Source organism: Chinchilla lanigera, unplaced genomic scaffold, assembly GCF_000276665.1.
Source record: "Chinchilla lanigera isolate Chin_1 unplaced genomic scaffold, ChiLan1.0 scaffold00006, whole genome shotgun sequence".
NCBI classification, from domain to species: domain Eukaryota; kingdom Metazoa; phylum Chordata; class Mammalia; order Rodentia; family Chinchillidae; genus Chinchilla; species Chinchilla lanigera.
Window position 1 is genome coordinate 5593129 of NW_004955407.1, and position 16510 is coordinate 5609638.

Here is a 16510-nt window from a genome sequence, read left to right on the forward strand (position 1 = left end):
GTTTTATGATTTTTGTATTCTTGTTCTTTATTCTGTATTGCATGCTTGTGCTGTGTATACTTCCATATTTTTCTTTATATAACATAAAAAAAGAATAATAACATGGAAAGTTGACATTTTAAAATTTACTTACCAAGATATTTTAATTTTATTTAAAGTAAATTAACAGGGTGATAACCATAAAATGATATACTTTCATCTTCTAGAAAAACTCCTACCAAACCGCTTTAAAATTCAACTCCCCCAAGAAAACCTTGACGTTATCTTTCAAAAACAGTAAATATCCTTACGTAATTAAGATGCAACTATTCTTATAGAAGTTGTATCTAAACAAGAAGAGGCTCATTCAAACTTTACGCTGAGGAGAAGGAGACTGTGATATTGCCAAAAAGTGTGCTCCTTTAGGTTCAGTACAAAAAACCAGTACTCAACTGTGGCAAAGTTAGATTTACAGTTTAAAAAGTTGAAATGCTGACTTTCTGACTAACTGGATGATGTACAAAAGTCACTTGTCTTTCTGTGTGCATTATTTATCTCATTTCTTAAATCATAAAGATGCATCATTTTGGAGTTCTCTCTCACTAATGTTGCTTTGTCTTCAGAGCATATTTAGATGACTTACCATGTGTGTAATGATCTGTTTATTGTTTGCCTCCTCCCCAAGAGAATGTCAACTCTACAGCAGCGGGGACTTTGGATTACTGCTTACCCCTCATTCTAGACAGTGGTACAACACGCTTGGCTCCATTAAAAATGTCTGAAGAATTAGCTCCCTGTTGTATGCCAAGTGCTAGTGATTTGATGAATGAAACCAATGCACCACAGGAATTTACAATCTAGGGAAGAAATTTCTGAGTGAAGATACCAAGGTAATATTTTCTGTGGAGAATATATATTTAATCTCCAAATAAGAAATTGGAATTTAAAAACAAATACAACATATAAAATGCCCAAAAATCTGCAAGACACATTAACTCAACTAAAGAGAATTTGAGCAATGCATGGTGACGCAGTTATTTGAGAAACAGAGCCAGGAAGTGGGGGACCAATGACATATAATAGCTATAGCAAGAGAATTATTGCATTTGGCCAAAAGGTATTTCAAAACAACACATAAGATATAAACATCCAAATTATTAGAAAATCTACTCCACAACAACACAACCCTCATTTCCTAGCTTGGAATGGAAAGTATGTATTAATACATAAGTAATATCTTCCACAGAATCCAGTCAAACATCAATTTACCTTAAATCAAGAGCCTAATTTCATAAAGATTTTACAAGATACTTTCACTTTTTCACTTCTTGTTTCTGAGATTGTTCTTCAGTGAATATAACTTATTATTTCTGGTGGAAAACTTCTGGCATCATTCCAAATACCCCAGAGAGGGAAACTCTCTAAGGTTTCAATTATCCAGGCCAACTTGAATAATGGCTTTCCAGGAGTGCTCTGAAGGCAGAGGTCATAAAACGTTGTGTGAACATGAGAACCTTGATTAACACTTTGCTTTATTAGACCAGCTGCAGCATCTATAAAGCATGGCCTTCACTTCTGTGCCTGTTGCTCTATAGTTCTTAAAAGAGTTTTCCAGCTTTTGAAAATTACTTGACTCTGGCCTCTGAGGGAGGAAAATATATTTTTTTCCTGGGGCAGAGTTCCTTATACATTAGAGACAAAGTGTTACAAGGTTGTTGTATAAAAATCTGCAAGCATTTCTCGATTTGTAATCTGTAGAGATTTCCAGTCTATTGTTTTTCCTTCAGAGTTTGGGTACTGCTTTAAAATAGATATTTTAAGATCATCACATATATGGTAATATTTCATTATGATTTCTTTGCCTGAATAACTTAGAAGTTGCAGTAGTTTAGAATTTTCCTCCAGAAAATTGCTCTGAAATTTGAAATTCTATTACACATAGTTTATGTGATTTTTGGAACATATTCTAATGTGTCAGATCTCATTATTAAAACCATTGTTTTGAGTGCTGTGTTGCTAATATGGAAAGATTCTTAATTTTCCAGAAGAATAACCTTAATGGAAAAGGAGTCTTTCATAATCTAACTAACCTCCAATTTTAGAGGAAGCAAGAGGGCTCGCACCTGTAATCCCAGCACTCAGGAGGCTGAGGCTGGAGGATTGCTGAGAGTTTGAGGCCAGCCTGACCCATATGGTAAGACCCTGTCCCAATGCCTAGCCTCCCAAAATGTAATTTTAGGGGAAGAATAAAAAATATGTGACCAGAAATGAGATATGAGCAAAAGTTTTTTGGGAATTTTCAAAATAATATTTGTTTTATGCTAGTTTTTAAGGACTTCACACAAGTCTAGACTTTCAAATAATACACAGGGAATGTATTTTTTTTTAAACTAGTTGCTGCACAGACCAGAGTTCCTAACTCCCCTTGCAAGTTTATATATTTGTTAGTACAATTAACAAGGTAATGAAACAATACTTTTGTTCCTCTATTCTTTTTCAAACATATAATGCATTTTAGTAAAAATTAAAAGTTTCAAAATGTAAAGGCAAAAAGTTAGCGTTCAGCAAACTGATTCTAACAAGTGCACTCGCCAGAACAATGTAAGGGGGGGGTCACAAGGGGAAGGAAGGAAAGGGCCACAGAATTTTCATGCATTTTTACCGAGATTTTTCAGCTAAACATAAAAGCTCCTTTTGTGTCAGACTACAACAATATATCTTCTCTTTTAAAATCCCTAGAAAGATTGAGGATTTAAAAAGATGAATGAGATAACTTTGTACGGGTTAATATAACAGAAACAGCGTCAGTTTTGGTTCAGCAGAACTCGGCTCCACTTCTGCCTGTGTGATTTGTTAGCTCAGTGACTTAATCTGTTCAGGGTTTAAAGAGTAGGGACTGCTTTGGAGTGAGTGGGTTGAGGGATGTACAGGGGTAAGAACACGGATTCAGAGAGAGAGTTAAATTGTTACTTACAGAAAGCAAGAGTGAAAAGGATCCAAGAATACATGAGTGGCCAGTATAAAGATATAAATATCTGAAAACTTAAAATAATATGTGGATGCCACATATTAATACCATGCAATAGAATTGGCACGTGAGACTATGAGGTTGTGTGAGACCCCAAACTCATGACCTGTTATGTTATGTGAGTTAAATCCCTTTTGCTTTAATTATCAGAAAATGGTTTGATTGGTTTGCTGATGTCTGCAACTAAAAACTATTTAATACTACTGAAAGTGAATATTTAATTAGAGAATATCTATTGATTAATAAGCTATGCTAAAGAAGCCACGTCATTTTAAATTTTTTATGAACACACTAAACCTTATAGAAAAAAATCCCCAAAGAAACTGAATCACAATAGATCACTGATATGAAATGTTCTTCGTATGCTGCTAAGTCTTAGTTTTTTCTCTAACACCTGACCCAAACCTTTCATTTTAGAAGATGTAAGATAGAGTTGATTACATATATTCTTAAACTTTTTCCTTAGGAAGGTATCTGAGGGAGGGGTGAATTACTCCTGCATAGCGCTGTTGGCTAATCTGAGATAGGTAATTACCAATATAATTTGGAGTAATTACCAATATAATTGGGAGTTATAATTTGATGGGGCTTTTCAAAATACCAATAAATATCAATCCTTAATAAAATACAAAGTAAATTTAAAATATTAAGGGATCAACTACTATCACAACACAAGCACAGATTTTATGAGAAAACAATCAATTATGGATACTCATTTTCCAAGTAATCAAGTGTGACTCAATGTGAGGAAAAATAAAATCTTGTGGGAGATTATTATTTACTGGGAGCATTATTGTGTAACTCATAGCTAAGCATGCACAGACTAAAAGAGTAAATGTCTTACCTCATGTTAAAGACAAACACAACCTCAATGGGTAAAGATACTTTCCACGAATACACTGAATTTATTTAGTCTGAGCTTTTCAAGAAAAAGATAAGTTTATTGCCTTCTTTCCTAAACTCTGAGTTGGTTTACTAGAATCACAACTCCCCTTAAAGAAGTTGAACACAAGTATGAAATCCATGAGTAAGTGGGCAGTATATCCACTGGTAGATAATGAAATGCATGTTGACTACCTTTCTTACAGTAATGAGAATGGATAATATTTCTTTTTGAACATAGTCCTTGAGAATCTCTGGGATGACTATAGATTTAGTGTAGCTTTATTACAGGTTTGGTGAAGGTTTATGCTCATAAATATATATCTATCTCAGTACTAGAAAGAAAATGCAGAGTCTTTGTACTGGGCTAATCCCTGGTCTCTTTTAAACACATACATATATAATTTTTAAACTGGCTCTAGCTAAATCACTAAATTGCTCAGGCTGGGCTCAAACTTTGCTGGCCTCCTGCCTGAACCTCCCAGAGTGCTGGGATTATAGACATGTACCTCCAAACCTGGCTCTGACCATGAAATTATCAAGCTAAGATTATTTGTACAACAAATGCAAAGCTATGAGAAAGAGTTTAAGGAATGTTTGCTGTTTACTTTTTAAGGTGCAAACCCCCACAGTATAGACTAGCTAACAAGTGCCCAGGAAACACTGATTTGCAAGTAATGAAATGGCTTGTATCTACTGGCTCAGTTTAGGCTCTAGATGGACATCTTAGGAGCATGCACGACATATCCATCACTAGTTTATGCTAACAGAGAATTTCAGCTCCTGAAGAGTAGGAAAATGATCCTTTATGCCTTTGTGGGAGAGTTACTGCTTCTTGCTTCAGTATCAGGACATTGAAAAACACAGGATGGAAGCACAGGACATTGAAAAACAAACAAGAACATTGAATTGTTTCATTTGCACGTTCTATGTGACTTCCTAAATGTTGGGGATAGGCATCAGTAGTACATAGCATCACTGTGTAAACTAGGGCTCAAAAAGAACTTTTTACTCATGAGGAATATTCTATGATATAGGAGGCAGAGTTGGTAACCTGGGAAGCAAGCCAGCACAAACAGGGCCAGAAAAGTTTATTGTTCTGTGGTTGCTCTCTCGAAATTCTTAGTAATTTCATCTTTGAGTTTATATTTGGAGTCCATTGGGACAATGGAGCAGAAGTCAAGGGTTAGAGCTTCAGTGCATGCTCAGCCCCTCTGTCCCTCCACCCTCTGGTTCTCTGGATAGCACTTGACTGTCCCACCCTCCTGGTCACTGCCACTCTCTGCTGAGGGTAGAAGACAGCGCTGCCCGTGCCTGGACCGCCAGCTCTGCTGTACTTCGGACTGTGGACTCCATGCTTAGTATATCTCCAGCTTAGAGGGTTTCCTGTCTGCTAGGCCCCCAGAATATATGGCCTTGCCTGAGCAGAGTTATGGCTCGAATCCAGTTCTGCTTCATGCCAAGAACCTCTAGAGCAAGAACCAAGGTCCAGAACAAAAATTAAAATTTTATGTTCAAGGACTGGGGATATAGCTCAGTGGCATAAGTGCCTGCCTGGCAAGTGTAAGGTCCTGAGTTCAATTCCTGGTACCAAACAAAACAAAATAAAATTTTAGGATCAGAGTAATATCGGGGAAGGTATTCAATTTGGAGTTAAAACACATGATTTTAATTAGAGACCCACTGTTTACTTTTATGTAGCATGGACATAAGATACTCTGAATAAATTAAGGTATTAGTACACTGTCTTTTTTTTTTTTTTCTTGGTACAGGGAATCAAACTCAGGACCTTGTGCTTGCCAGGCAGGCGCTAGTGCCACGGAGCTGTATCCTTGGCCAGCATAGTCTTTAAAGGGCAGGAGAGTAAATTTGAACTTTGCAGGCCGTGGAGTCTCTGCTGCTGTTACTCCACTGTATCACTGTGGCCTGAAAGCAGACATACATAATATCAAAGCAAACTAGCATGGCTGCTTTCCAATAGGTCTTGTTAGTGGACTTGGAAATTTGAATTGCCCGTCGTTTTTGTTTGTCATAAAATATTATCATCATTTCTATACTTAATAAAACATCTAAAAATGATTCCTTTCTCCAGCGGTACAGAAACATAGGTGGCAGGCTGGATGTGGATTGCAGGCAGAGATTGTCTTATCCTAGACTAAAGCGCTGTTCATTCATTCATTCATTCGTTCATTCGTCACTGTTGATATTTGGTATGTTCATCACTGTGATAAGCATTACTGATCATATCCTTGGCATAACCCTTGCAGTTTGTAATCTCCACCTGTTTTAAGCTTTCTAGGCCTAAACGAATAAAAACACACTAGAACAAAATATCTCAGCTTTGACAAAAGGAGAAAACAGTCTTTTCTAAAACAATATCTGGTTTTAAACCCAAATTATTTTAATTTTTGATGTGCATACAATCACATTTATATGAATATTTACATGTACATATATATGCATACATGTGAGATGTGATTGAAAACTATGATGAAAATTCACATCTAAAAAATTATTAGAGTAAAAGAAACATTACCATTAACTCCCTTGAAAATATTCATCCTCACGTGAGACACACATCATTCTTACCGCTTTGTGAAGCAGTCCTGGAAGGCCTCTGTGGAGGATGCTTGCCTTTGTGTTGTTGTGGCTGTGGCTGTTTTGCTGTCCTGAATCAATTCAAAGTATTTACCTTTCATGGTCATTTTGACTGTGGAGAAGAGCCAGAGACAGTCAGATGGTGCCAGGGTGGGTAAATAAGGTGAAGGAGGGCACATCATAGGGCTTTTATGAAGCTATCTTTCCTTTGCATGGCACCAGGCAGCAGCATCCACTATATTTCTGATCACACATGATTGTCCGTATATCTTTTATAATTCTGAATGAGAAATTTAGCTGCAGCTTGTGTGTGGTTTACTGATTAGAAGGTTCCTATCTGGGCTTTACACCCAATATAGTCATCCTTCAGTATTTGTGGAGGACTGTATCCAGGACTTCTGCCAGTACAAATGCTTGCGTGTTCGTCTCTTACAAAACGGCACAGTATTTGCCTATAACCTTTTCATGTCTTCCAATATTTTAAGTCATTTCTAGATATATAATAGCCAATAAATGTCAACTTGGTGTAAATAGCTTTTACACAATAGAGTTTAAACAGTAAGAAAGCTGGGTGGGGTGATACATGCCTATAATCCCAGCACTGGGGAGGCCGGAGCAGGACAATTGCCGAGAGTTCAAGACTAATCCATGCTACATAGCGAATCCAAGGCCAGCCTGAACTACATAGCAAAACCTTGCCTCAATAAATAAATGAATGAATAGTAAGAAAAGCCTATAAGTGTTATACACAGTTAGTTTTCAGTTTAGTTAGATTTCAGTCCACAGTTACTTGAATCTTCAGATTCAGAACCTTGAATATGGAAGCTGATTGTATGTTAGTTTTATACCTTATAACCCTTGCAATTTATTAGAAACATGACTACAGGGCAGTTTGCAGCAATTAAAAAGCTCACTGCCTTAAGTAGTTTCTTGGTAAATATAAATGAACATATTCTCCTAGGATAAGCAACCAATCTATGTATTTTTTGAAGACAGAACAAAATGATCATCTTTTAAACATAATCAAGATTCAACAAGTAACTGTTAATTCCAAGGTTATTTATTAATTAAAACTGTAAGTAGATGCTTTTTTCCAGAATGAAACATTAAGAGTCTGTGACCAAACCTCAATTATATAAAAATACAAAAAAGACATTTTTTTTAAAAGGTGCTCTTTAAAGTTTAAGTATAACCTGAGTTGCTTAAGTTAAAATATTGCTTGCTTGGTTTCAGTGGCAACGTCGTATAGCAGAAGCAAGAATAGGAAATGTGCAGGTTTTGCACAAGTAGATTAGGTGATTTTCATTTAGAGACAACACTGGGGAAATGGTTTCAAGAGGAAAACAGTTAAGGTTTTTGTTTTCTTCTGGTTTCAGATGAGGAAAATTCTGGGCACTTACCGGAGACAGAAACCTCTTTGCTCTCTATGCCTTGATTTAAAAACAACGCTCAGAGGAGGCGGTCTGCTCAGGGAAAGAATGGCAGTATCACCAGCAGATTTAAGGCCAGAAAAAAGAGCACTTCAGACAGAGACAGAAAGTGTCACCCGTAACGGCCTAAAAATTCTGAACAAGGAGCAGGAACTTCGCGTGCATAGCTCTTCCTTGACGATGGAAGAAAATGGGTTGTCCGGCATAAGAAACTCTGGGTAAGGAAACTGTGATTCTTCAGACATTTAAACTGTGCTACACGTTTTAAAGATGAAGGCAAACAAAACAACGGACAAATGAAATGAACAAAAATATTTTCTCTATCCACTGTCCAACAGGTTTTTCCTTTCTGAAACTCCTGACAAAATTTTGAAATATCTCAAATAGAACTTTCAAACATAATTTTATTAACATGAATTCTTAATAATGTCCAATGTCCAACACTGGACTGAAGATGATACAGCGTGGCTCTCCAAGAGTCACAGCATGTTTGTCTGCCGTGTGAATTCAGTTACAGAAGGTTCACTGAATATGTTTTGTATTTGTTCAATTTTAGAATGTCTATTGCTGTTATAAAACCAAAATAAAGATTTATTTTATTTTAAATTATCAAGGGTTAGATATGAAATTTGTGGTTGATTCAAATCTTTGCTTTCTGATTGTACTTTTTTCTCTTTATACTCTCTGCTGAATGCCTAAATTATACTGATCAGTAAGGCAACATAAATGATAGAATTATAAATATAAATGATAAGATCTACATAAATTAATTCTGAGCTCCAACCAAAGTGAAGAAGTTCATCGGGAACAAAGATTTAATATGTTCTTAAAATAAAATTTTGGATTATCTGTAGATTCCAATTTTCCATTCTCCATTGTTATAGATAATTAAGAGTTGTATTTATTCTTCAACTGAATTTGTTAAAAATTCCTTTTAAAGTAATAAAAGGAAGTTAAAAATATTCTTATCTTTTCCCAAGCATGAGAGTAACATTTTTTTAATGCTTAACTAATCAAACTTGAATGGCACTCCCAGCTCATGTTATGTCAGGAAGTGCAAGTTCTCTGCTTTGTCAGGCATTTCACAAAGTAGGCTTTTGAAAATTCTCCCACGAGCTGAAAAGTGCAGAGACATACTATAAATTACCAGATTTATTGAAAGGTGAAATAGAATTTATAACAAGAGGGTAAAAAATGAAAATATGGGAAGGAGGAGTACAATTACTGTCCCCTGCTGAGATGGATCTAAAGAAATCACATCTTCTGATCTAGGCCCACCATAGAACAAGCTACTAGGAAGGTGTTCTAATATTCTACTCTCTCTAGCCTTTGTCTTAGTGACGAGGACCTGTGCAGAAGAACACAGAAGTTCACTATGTTATCCTAGGGGCAAAATTACAGTTTCCTTGGATTTTTGATATTCATTAAGCTGGTGGTACTGAGGTTAAAGACATCACAATAAGTGGAGGCCAGATCATAGTATATTTCCTCACCCTTTTGCAGGTGAGGAGTTTTACTCAGGACCATATGGTAGGGATATATTGTGTGGCACAAACTAGAAATGTGAAAGAACATTGGGAATTAATTACACACATTTATTTTGAAGATTGTTCAAATTATGCTTCACTGATTGCCAATGTATTTATTTAATAAACTGGCAAAAACATGATCAAGGATCTTTTAAATAAGAGCTTTGAAATTTCTTAACATTGATCTCATTTACGGAATTCTATTTCCATGCAAGCAGGAGAAGCGTATGTACGGAAAAAGTGTGAAAAGAAAGCATGGCAGGGGCGGATTCTGTCAAAATGTGAAGAGGATAAAGCAGGGAAGACTATGCAGTCTTTATTTGCACTTAGAACCTATGGGAGTTGTTGATGTGCTGTAAAGAAAATAGCCCTGGGAATAACAGTTTCCAGCACTGTAGAACAAGGCTGTATAGACACAGGAAAACACACAGGGTGCCTATGACACAATATGGGGTCCCATTCAGGTGGCTTCGTACTGTTTGAGAAATATATCTGTGATCCCTAAACGTAGCAGTAGAAGTGTTTCCTGGGCACCATCTGATGAGGTCTACAAGTGGTAGGAGAATGAAAGGATGGAACTATTGCTGGTAAGCATCAAGATGTTGCAAATATCTTTTAATATGTGTGATCTTACTTAGTCTGTACACAATACTGAGTAGTGTGAACTATTATCTCCAACTCAAATATGGTTAAATTCAGTGTTAGATTGGTGGACATGCTCAGGATACCACTGGAAGAGGCAAAGAAGTAGTCTGAAACCAAGCCTGTCTGGTATCACTTACAGTCTTACTGTAGACTCTCCTACAGTCTTACTGTAGACTCTCCTACCTCAAGCTCCAAGTCTGTGGTTCAGTGTACAGGGACAAGATGACCATTTCCAGACCTTACCACCTTTCAGGGAGAGGGCGTTGGACATGATTCTGAGCTGAGTCCTCTGTAGTTTTATGCGAAAGTGGCAGGGCAGTCAAAACTGAGAGCTACACCCCAGTGAAGTAGAATGGATCAATGTTTAAAAGAAGCCACTTTGCTCAAGCAGAGAATACATGCCAGAGACCTTATGCAGAACTAAGAGGTGTGGTGACCCATTTGATATGTGACATGAAGGCTAGGCAGGCGTCAGTGAATGGCTCTTCTGCATGGGGACAGGATAAAAGAAGGCCTGTCAGCCAAAATATAAAATATGCAAAGAAGAACAAGGTCTGTGATTAGGAGATTAAATTTGACCTGAAAACAATGAGACACATTTTTGTAATTACTAGATTCAGGAGGCAGGAATCAGGGATTTCACAATATCCTACTTCTTATATTTCTAGTAATTAACTGACTGCAGACCTAAGCCAATGACAACATAGTACGCTACCAGATTCATTACCAGTGAGGTCTGAATACTTTCAGTTCTGGTACAGATACCACTTTACAGATGAAAGATATGCAAATCATTTTGTCTAAAATGTTAGGGCAAATACGAGATCATGGAGGAAGATAACAGGTTCATTGCTGTATTATATCTATGCGTTTTAACTACTGCACAATTTAAAATAAGAAAGGCATCATAGTACTTCTTATAATCTCTATCAGCAAGGCTGAACATAAGTTTTTGCCTATGATAGGATAGATATAAAATAAGCTCCAAGGATTAAAATTTGGAAAGTAGAGAAGAGTGGCACCAGACGTAGTTCATAGTAGAAATAAAAAGACATTCACTTGTCTTGTATTTGAAAGCTTTCATTTTTATAAAATTATGTTAAGTTGAAAATAGGTAAAGTTATTTATTTGAGTCATTGTATCATTTTTGGCTTTTTTTAGTCAAGAGTTATTATACCAAGAGTGTATCTCAGGAACAGAGAGTGTGTTTATGAAAACACACCTGCACATGTGTCCCAGTCGAGCACATTGATGGTTGGTTGCTTGCATCTGTCAATCTGATTCCCAACAGTTTCAGGCCTGTTCAAAATCAAGGATTTATACTGTGGTAGTGAATTTATTCATTATCAGGTATTATTGAGTATCTACAAATGTGCCAGGCACTACTGCAGACATGAACCTGGGAATAATTTTTAAAATACTCATGCATTAAGAGAGCAATATACAATAAATAGATAAAAACATGAATCTAGTTTCTCGGGGAGATATATGGTATGTAGAATATTCTTAGGTGAAAATGATTGTCTTTCAAAGATAAAATAGTGGCTAGGGATCCAACATGTGGCTTTTATAGGGCATGATTACATATAATGTATGATATACATATGTATGTGTATGTGTGTGTGTGAGTTATATGGAGTACTATCAAAAAGATTTGCTAATAGATAGAAATGGGATCAAAAGGAGAAAAGTAGGGTCAAGAATAAAACCTATATTTTTGGCTTTAGCAACTAAGGAGCTATTTCATACTGTTATAAACTAGAGAAGATTTGGGAAGGAACAAATTTAGATGGAGTATGGAGAATTTGACTTGGTACATAATTATTTTGAGATACTTGATATTAGAGTTATACAAACAGCTGCTGAGTACTAAATGAAGAAGTCATGGAGAACTCAGGGCTAGGGCTACAAATCTGAAAGCCTTCTGCATATGCAAAGTTCTTAGCCCCTGGGGCCGAATGAGGAAACCTTAATGTAGATGAAGAGAGGGCTGAAGATGCACCCCTAGTATATTTCAAAACCTAGAAGCCTTGAAAAGGAAGATGAGCTGGAAATCATGGATAAGAGGGTCCTGAACCATAAACTGCTGGTATTTTCTATCATGAGTGAGAATAAACACACTATAAAAATAAAACCTTTATAAGCAATCCTAAGAATGAGGGAGTGCTGGGAGTTTCTAATTTTAACCCATGGAATTATGCACTGGTATGAACTGTTGAAAATATTTGTCATAGATAATACTTTATGACTACCCACTTAAAAATTTACTGGTACATACCTCTAGCTTTGTAACTATAGTTTTCAGGAAGTAGTGTGTCATGCTCTCTTAACAATATTAACATGTATATGTGCCAACATAATCATTCTGTTTGAATTATTCTTCTAAATTACAATATACATTTACATTAAATAAAACTTTATAAAGCCTTCTTCATCAACACAGACAACTGAGTATTCATTGGGAAGTGAATCTTATCACCTCCACTTTGCCAATAAGCATGATGGATTCAGAGGTTAACTGATTTGAATAATATCCGTTAGGAGCTAACAGACCTGTCCTATGATCTAAGCAAGGATTACAGATTCCTTAATTCATTGCTCTTCCTAAGACTGGCATTTATTATGTAGCGAGACTTCTTATGTACACTTAGAATAAAAGGCAATGTGTATGAGTAATGCAGGTTGTGCCTTGCACGGATAGACTATTTTTAATTCCCTGAGCTTGGGCAGGTTGTCACAGAGCAATACAAACAATAGTTCTGCTTAAAATAATACTTTACTTCAAATAGCCTCATCACATGGAGGGAAAAGAGCCACAGTTGGTTTTTTTTCCTATGAAGGCTGATTATCTTTCCAAATAATGAAAAATAAATATCAGATCTTCCAACCGATAATTGTTATTAATCAAATTGTTTTTTAAATTTAAAATTCTGCAGGTATTCTTTCTGATACAGTTCTTCATGCCTATTTTTCACCTTATGAGCTTTTCCCTTTCTGTGTGCTTACACGCGTTCCCTGAATTATGAGCGCTCACCCAGACGCTCCCTCAGGCCTCTCCCCTCTTCACACAGCTTCCTGGAGTCACGCTGATATCATCGTGGACCTTGCCCTTTTGCTGTCTCTCCACTGCCCTCAGTGAACCAATTAGTCAATGTCCATCTCAAATTACCTTTTCCTTGAAACAATATTTGTGCTTTCGCTCCTCCAACATCATTTATTTTTATTTGCTCGATTCTGCACATTGTTTTTTCATTTTCTTATTTATTTTCAACTTAGTTTTCTTCGTGGCTGAGGCCCGAGAATACTCACCATGCTGTGATGGACTGAACTGTTGGCTTTTGTCACTCTGCTTCCTCATGTCTTGTCCTTGTAAAAAGACAGCGAAAGACTCACAGTCCAGGTCAGTCACACCTTAGCCCCTCCTTAAAAAAAAGAAAGAAAGAAAGAAATTACTTCTCTTGCACCCTCCTGAAATGTCTCCCTTTAATTCGCCTTGACTCTGGTCTACTGAAGCAATTATTGCCCTTTTTTTCTTTCTCCCACTATAACTACTTCTTTTTAATGAAACAAAACATCAAGTAGAGAAATCAGTGGAAATCTAGCTCTTTCGTGAAGTCTAGCCATAGTAGTTGCATTTTCAAAAACTTTACTCTTTTTATTAGTATATATGTTTCATACATATTGATCACATTCGTTGTAGAGAATCTGCACCTGTACATCACACGTATTAATTCTTTTCTCCCGCTTCCCTCACTGCTTCAACCCTTCTTCCCATCCCCATATGCACAAGCTTTGTTTCCATTTTTTCTTCCATTCTTTTTTCCTTCTCCTTTCCTTCCATCCCATTTTCCTTCCCATTTGAACATGTTCTTCCTACTTACTAATATCTGTCTTCTGTTATGCTCCTCACTTACCCTTTGCATTTCTCATACAAGAGAAATCAGGCAATACTTAAACTCGTATCTGATTTATTTCACTTAAAATGAAATGCATTACCACGAGGGTATTAGTTCTTTTTGTAACTATCATTTACAAATATCAGTAGGTATTTGATTATACGATCAATTGGAAAGCTTGAATGAAATTTAGCTATGACACATGGGACAGTGGAGTCACTGACCTGCTCCTTGTGGTATTTATGCAGGAGAGCAGGACTGGTGTTAGTGAACAAGCTAAAGTCAATCGCTCATATTTTGGGATTTGAGGGACAATGGAAGGTGTGGACTTTTAATCACCAACATTTTGATCTAAAATAATCTGAGGCCATACTACATGACATATTTTGTGGGATTATTTTGTGGGGTACAATGAGATCACTAAATGTGTAAGTGAAAAACCAACAGAACAACAACACCCGTGATCTGATTACATAGGTCTGTGATGCACTTGAATGTACTTTAAAAATATAGATTCACAAGTTTTACTTATTATAACTTCTTGGAATGCTTCATAGTGTCTTTCAATGAAAGAATATAATGCAGCAAATGTATGGATCTTAAAATCAAAACAATGTTTTTCATCAAATTTGCTGTAAACTATTTGCATGCACCCAAATCATCCATATTCTACACTTACGGCCTTTAGGCAGGAGTGATCTTGAATAATCGAAAGAATAAGTTGATTTCACATGTTAAAAAAGCTTACATTCATTTTGATTTAGTCATAATTTTTTTTTTTTTTTGATTTTTCTCCGGTACCAGGAACCGAACTCACGACCTTGCACTTGCCAGGCAGGCGCTTTTGCCGCTGAACTAAATCCCCAGCCCCTGATTTAGTCATAATTAATAGACATCATTCAAGACAAATGTAAATTCAATGTACTCGAGTTAATATTTAAACTGTGATGAAAAATTATGAAACAAATAGCATTGTAAATACCATTGCTACTTGAATCTGTAATTTTACCCTTTTATTTTAAGCTCATTCATTCCTCTTTAAGAAAGAAAATGAGTAATGGTAATTATAAGAAATCTGATAAATTGAGCTCAGTCAAGCACACAAATATCAACTGTGCAATTTATTAAAATTTAACTTTCAAATTTAAACAAGATGAAAACACCATCATTTTATGAATTGTTTTTGAAAATTGTTCTAAAACAATTTATTAGCATATTTCTGAATATCTAATTGCCTCTTGCTATTATAGGGCCATCCTGATGCATATTTCTCCACACGTGGAAATGGAGTGGAAATGGAAGCCAGCGCACTCACACAAGTCATGTTAAAACAGCTCGTGATTTTAGGAAGCTAGAGTTACTGAGTTACTGTTATTGTTACTGTTAGAGTTACTGTCTATTCATGCCTATTGACTTTTGTCTATCATAGTTTAAGTTTTAGACTTTTTTTGTTGTCTTTCAAAGTTAGGATGAGTTTCTATATCTTCAAAAGCTCACATATTTACACAGAAATATGGAAAAGGAGAATATAAAAGTTAAAAATTAGTATTATATTTTCCACTGGACTATCTGTTCAAGGTACTGTTATGATTTAAATAAAAAAATTTCCCCCAAAGTTTTGTATGTGGATTAATCAACTCATGAGTTCATGTGTGGTTAGGGGTCTGGTTGGGCCGGCAGCTCTCTGAATGTGCGACCTGCAAGGACGTATTTCTGCCCCGGTTTTTTCCTTCTCTACCTGCTTCCTGTCTACCAGGGGTGAGCAGCTTTCTTCTGCCAAGTCCTTTCCAATTTGGATCCAGCCTACCATGGTCTGAATCCTGGAAAGCTGTGGGCCAAAATAAACCTCTCTACTCTTTTGTCCCGGTGACAGGAAAGTCACTAATACAGAGGACTCAGTGAATTTAAGATTCAAATTGTTCACATTCAAAATTTAACTTTTTCTCATTTGTAGTTTGTTAAGCATAACCATATATTTTCATTTGAAATACTAATTAATATTGATTTTAATTTTGTAGGAATTTATGAGATGTAAAAATATTTTGGTTCTTTTATTATCTTATATACATTAAAACTTTATAATCTCATACATATAAAAACATTAGTCACTTGTAATTTTTTCATCAATAAATAATTCACATTTCCCAATTTTAATATTTTATGTAAATCATCAAATCCCACCATGGATACACATGTGGAAAATAAAAGCAGAGAAGGATTTTAAAAGAAATAGCATCAAAACAATGATGCTAAAAGATGGGAAAGAAAAGAGAAGAGTCTAGTTAACATGAGGTAATTTACTAAAATTCTTTTAGCATTTTTCCATAAATTTAGAAGAACCAAATACACAAACTTGATAAAAAATAAAATTATCCCATAAAAATAGGCAAAAATATAGGCACAAATCAAAAATATTCAAAAGTTACACCAAAAATGCATATTATCCTAATTAGATTAGCAATTAAAATATTTACATGTATGTCTGGTGATGGAGATATGAACAGTAATGTTTACAGTAACAAT

General features: G+C 35.8%; 1 protein-coding gene across 4 annotated transcripts in view; it reads right to left on the reverse strand.

The window, feature by feature from the left end:
* The window catches only part of Htr1f (5-hydroxytryptamine (serotonin) receptor 1F, G protein-coupled), a 120335-nt gene that overhangs the window by 81005 nt on the left and 22820 nt on the right, over positions 1 to 16510 (reverse strand). For all 4 annotated transcript variants that reach the window (XM_013506138.1, XM_013506144.1, XM_013506141.1 and 1 more), the window contains exon 2: positions 13401 to 13513. The gene's annotated coding sequence lies outside the window, so the exon portion shown is untranslated. The remainder of the gene's footprint in view (positions 1 to 13400; positions 13514 to 16510) is intronic.